We start from the raw sequence: 5,825 nt of genomic DNA on the forward strand, positions 1-5,825 counted from the left end.
GCCTGGAGCGCGGCGGACACTCACCCTCCACTAGCAGCTGCAGCAGGAAAAGAGAGAACGGGGTTTCCGAGCCACGCCTCAGGGGCCGCCTGCCGCAAAGTGCGACCGCACTTCCGCTTCGCGACGGCCGCGACCTCGCTCCACGGCTGCACGCGCGGCTCGCAAGCGCCGGGGCGGGGCGGCAACCTCCAAAGGCCCCGCCCCGTTACGTCAGAGTGAGACGGGTGGGGCCCCGGCTGCACCAGCAGTGAAGCGAGGGGAGCCCCGCCCCGCACGAAATGGGGCCGCGGGCGCGCGAGCCGCGTTTGCCCCGCCGCCGTCGGGGCCCTGCGCTCGGCCTGGGCTGCCGCCTGGGGCTGCTTGCTAAGAGGTTGCCTAGCTGCTCATACTTGCTTCACCAGGTTTTGAGCTGGGAACCTTTTGCTTGTGAGGTGAATGTGATAACCACGTTACAGCGTGCACAAAAGTGCAGAAGCTGTGCTTTTTGCCCAAAATTTTGCACACTAAGAACTGCCAGAGCAGCTGCTTTTAAGCCTCTCGCTTTGCACGTTCTTGCATCCCTTTGCCCACAAGACATCAACGAAGCTCTGTGCAGGTTCAGAGGATCCATCTGCATTGAACTTTTGGCATGATCTGAGTTTTGCCTCATCTCTCATGTACAAGAGCATGGGATCCACCCAGGAATACCGCATCTTGTGTGGGCCTGAATATTTTAAATTGAAGATGGAATATTGCATGGAGCCGCCCCTGCCAACAACACTAATCATGTGGGGAATCCACTTCTGTATTAAAAGATACTGATACTCTTGAACAGATGTTGAATGATAAATATATGTCTATATTTTATATAGACAAGTGTAACGTCTTTAAACAGCCTCCCACCCCTATGATCTCTAGTATTAAGCATGGACAGCTGAACAATTTGAGTCAGTTGCGCAGAGATTTAAACATGTACTTAGCTTTATGCACCAAGTAGTTAATTCCATTGAAGTAAATGGTTCTATTCACAGTTTAAAAAGATATGCTCATATTTAAACTTGTGTATTATTGAGGCCTCAAATGTGAACTTCAAACATTTGTTAAGTGTTTAACCTTAACTCCATATACAAACCTGAGCTTAAGTATCAGGTATGCTATTAAATAACACTGTCTAATCATATTGCTAACAACTTCTCCTTGTTTTGTTTTCTTAGATTCTGCAATATTCATCCCTGCCCAGGTACTCAGCTGCTACAAGTTTCACCTAAAATCTAGAAAATTCATGCTGTAGATGCAGTGCATAAAGTTGACTATATACCTTTCCATTTTCTAGTAGCAACGTATAGAGGTGATGAGCTTAGTTGTACATTTCTAATCCATTTAATAACTCCCCCACCGCCAACCCGGCAGATTTTAGAAACCATTTAATTTTTAAGTCTTATACTGCAGGATCAGATATGTATCATTACAGAGGTCAGTTCCAGCTGCCATAACGGCCATAGCAGAAGCGTTCATGTCATGGCCCCTGTCAGATTCCAACAAATCTGCTAAATAACTTGTTATCAGCAGCCTCAGACGTGCACGATTCTGAAAGAAAGTCTACTTTATGACAAGGACATAAGGAGAAGAAGGGAAAGAAAATAGGTCACAGGATTATAGGAAAGCAAGGGGCTGGGGTGGTGTGGGCAGTAAAGTGCACAATGGACAGCCCAGACGTTGCAAGTCTGAGGCCATAGCAGAAGCACTCAATCAGCAGCACCGTAAGATTCCAACAAATCTGCAAATTCTGCTCAATACCTTATCACAAGGACACGAAAAAGGAAAGGATAGGAAAGTAAGGCTGGAAGATACCTCATGAAAGAGCTGGTAATAAATTGTTAATGAGATGATATAATTAATGACAAAGGCCCCCCTAATTGATTAACAATATAGATGTTAAGACTCCCCAAGAAAAGGGGTGGTCACCCCAAAGTTGTGTTTGCCAAGCTGATCAGTGGTTTAAAATGCTGGAGATGTCCGGCTTGGTTTGTTGGCTGAATATCCAAGAGCCACAGACACAGTGTTAAAAGATAAACAAACTGGTTATTATTAAGGTACTGAATAAAAGTATGCAGAAATATGAGCGACAAGGAAGGAAAGACAGCTGGTGAGGAAGGGTGATACTTTACCAAAAACACTGCAGACGGAAGGGAGCAATCCTTTGTGGGCAGTCACCTTGTCTGCCAGCTGTGGCGCTGCTGCCAAGCAAGTAGGCAGAAACTCAAGCTGACACAGACACTCAATGACCCTTTCACTGCCACAGAACACCACAGATGACAATATAAAAGACAAGGACAACTCAAAGAGAAGATCCTCGAACTCACAGTTCTATTCACACAGATCTCAGAAAACACAGATACTCAGAGGGAGAGAGCCTGTTCACTCAATCTCTCCTCAATGACCAAGTCTCAGGAGCTAGAGACCTTCGACAACAGGCATCACGCACACCCACGAATCTGTCCTGGCACATTGCCAAAGCGCTGGTCAGGACCTTTTATACTAGCCAGTCACCCCACTCCAACCAATTAATATTCTCTCACACTTGTCAATCATTCCAATTATACACTCGATACATTTCTCATCCGTTTTTCCAATCACCTTCCAGCATACCTCAGCAAAGTAGCTGCTACTCACATGACACTTTCCTGCCAATCATAATGGGAAAATGCACATGTTCGATGTGAAGTTACTAGGCAAATTTCACCCAACAGTCAAAAGTTCACCTTATTCTTGTACCTTCTGAATATCAAAATAACTGCATGCCTTGCCATATTAAACTTAATGGTGCATGTGTAACTCTTCTATAACAAACAATAACAATAAGAACTGAAAACCAGAGGTCTACAAAATTGCCCTTCTCTTCTCCAGGGTAAAAAACCCTAGTTCTTTCAGCCTGTCCTCATAACTCTTGCTTCCCAAGCCCCTACATTTTTCTTGATTTTAAAGAGTGCTGGATGCTTTCCAAACTGTCCGTATCTTCCTTGAAGCGTGGGGCCCAAAACTGGACACAGTACTCCAGGTGAAGCCCCCACCAGTGCTGAACAGAGTGGAAGAATCACTTCCCTTGATTTGCAGGCGCCACTCCTTTTAATACAACGCAGGTTGCTGTTGGTTCCTATTCAGTTTGTGATCCATTAACCACTGGGTCCTTCTCTGCAGTACTGCAAATGAGCCAGTTATTCTGCTGTCTGTATTTGGGCATGCAGTTATTCCATCCCAGGTGCAGGGCTTTGCACTTGTCTTTATTGAATCTCATCTGGTTGATTGTGGATTATTTTTGCAGTCTAGCCAGGTCATTCTGGATCCTAGCCCTGCCCTCTAGGGTTTTTGTCACTGCCCAACTTGAAGTTATCTGCATATTTGCTAAGCATGCACTCAGTTCCATCATGCAAATCACTAATGAAGATTTAACAGAATACTGGACAGATCACTGGGGCACCCCAATTAATACCTCTTCCCAACTAGATAGTGAAACATTGATGACTACCCATTCAGTATAAATATTCAGCCAGTTACATAGTCACCTTACAGTACTTTAGTCTGTATTTCCTTATCTTGTCAATGAGGCTATCATGGGAGACAGTGCCAAAAGTCTGCTAAAGTCAAAGGTATACCACCACATCCGTTCCTCACCCTTCATCCACAGCACCCGTCGCTTTATCATAGAATGCCATAAATAGCCACATACATAGAGATCACAAAAATAATGTTCCCAGCAAGAAAAACATAGAAGAAAACATAGATAAATAACAAGGGAGAGGGATTTTTGGGTTAAAAAGGTGCTCTCTGAAACTGTAACCCAGGTGGTACTCAGAGATGTACCCCCTTCTCCAATTGAAGGGATCAGAGCGGATGCCAGAGCGCTGTGGGAGGCATAACTGTCTGAGGTGCACAGCTCCCCTCCTCCCCCTACAGAGCAAAGACAGAACACTTGTTGAGACTTAATTATATATACAATTTAATAAAATAGGGAAGAGCCAGGACATAATATATACATTAGAAATATAGGGACTATAGGAATATAGGTACAGCTGATTGCAAACCCTCCAGATACCTAGGAGGGATCAGGGAAGCAGAAAGGTTCAACAACAGTTATGCATACTTATAATCTAGAAAGGAGGTCAAGTGACAAAGCATGAGGCACAGAAAGGCACAAGGTTTAAGGTGCAGAATCCCTGCACCCGGGAGGGGGGGAAAGAAGGTAAATGTAATTCACCTCCCCAGTGGGGGATTTACTTCTTTCCAAGAACTCATCCCTCTGGTGCCTTGGCCAAGAACTAAACCTAAGTTTTCTACATAGCAGGTAAGGATGCTACCACTGAGCCACCAATGCCCAAGCTATCTTCTGCAGCTCTGGGGCTTCAGTCTCTCCAGGACCCTCTGTGTATCACCTTTGTGCCAAGCTGCCAGGCCTTCCGCTGGGGTTTGGAGACTTGAGCTGCCACCTGTGGCTCAGGGGGGGGCTTTAGTCCCTCTGGGACCCTTCATGCACAGTCTGCGCATCGAGTTGCCCAGCCTCCTGCTAGGGGTCGAAGACCCAAGCAGCCGCTGGTGGTTCAGGGGGTTTTCAGTCCCTCTGGGACCCTCTGTGCGCTGCCTGTGCACCAAGATGCTTAGCCTCATGCTGGGTGAGGGGGTTGGAAACCCAAGCTGCTGCCTGCAGCTCAGGCACTCCAGTCCCTCCCAGACCTGCCGCACACCACCTATGTACCAAGCTCCAGGGCTGCTTCTTGTCCGAGGCACTATCTTCTGGGGCAGCTGCTCTGCCTTGCTGGTCAGCTCAAACCATCTCTTCTTTGAAGCCCCTCTTCTCCATCCCCCATCAAAACAACTCTGGGAGCTGGGCGCACTGCCCTTTTATTCTCTTCAGGTAACAAAAGGGACCAATTGACAGAGCGAGAGAGCTAGTTTTCTCTCTGGTCCAATTCTTCATTTCACCCCTGGGTAGGGGTGGTCCCCTGCCATCACTTGCCCCTGCCATCACCTGGTTGGTGTGGAAGGAGAAATTCCCCAACCAGTCAGTTTTGAATAGTGACCGGATGTTCGAGGCCTGGTAGTCACAAGGACCAAACTAATCTGATAGGACAGAATAGTGATGAAGTTTAATTCACTGGTCTTGTCTGCATGGAAATGAGAAAGGGCGTGAATTTGAAGTGGAGCAGTTACACTGTAGTAACTTCCATTACATTCCACTGTAGTAACCAAACCCCATTCTTCCATAGAGTGTGGCTAATATTTTGCCATTCTTACAGGGAATGGGATTTGGGATTTGGTAGCAGAGTGGTCAAGGCATCTTACTACAGGCATAGAAATACATAACATGGGAGATACCTGTACCCCCTTCTCTGGTTTGGGGGGCCTGGGTGCTCTGGGGCAACTGCCAAAGGTCTCTGGCTCAGGCTACTGCCTTAGGGGTGGCCAGGTTGGGTGTGGGGGGCGTGCCTGGACCACTGCTTCTGGTTTCTTTGAGAGCTGGATATTCTGGAAGCGGCCCAAAATCTTCACTAATTTTAAATAGCATATTTCTCCAAGCTGCTTATCAATTTCATTCCAATTGTGGCAACTGAGCTAGCTCTGGGGCATCCTAGTCTCACTTGGGATAGTGGGGTAGCTAGATAGGAATAGGGGGTACCTCTACTTTTGATTCCTTACGTGTTGGGTGTTCTGGGGGCTGCCCAAGATCTCTACATCAGTTTCCAGAAATTGAATTAAATGAACAGTGGCTCAGGAGAAAAAGATCTTTAAAAGTTGCAGTAACCTTGGGCAGTGCCACCCAGGAATGCAGAAACAGGGGTCCCCCCTCTACC

The sequence above is a fragment of the Alligator sinensis genome, unplaced genomic scaffold, assembly GCF_000455745.1.
Source record: "Alligator sinensis unplaced genomic scaffold, ASM45574v1 scaffold465_1, whole genome shotgun sequence".
In the NCBI taxonomy this organism is placed as follows: domain Eukaryota; kingdom Metazoa; phylum Chordata; order Crocodylia; family Alligatoridae; genus Alligator; species Alligator sinensis.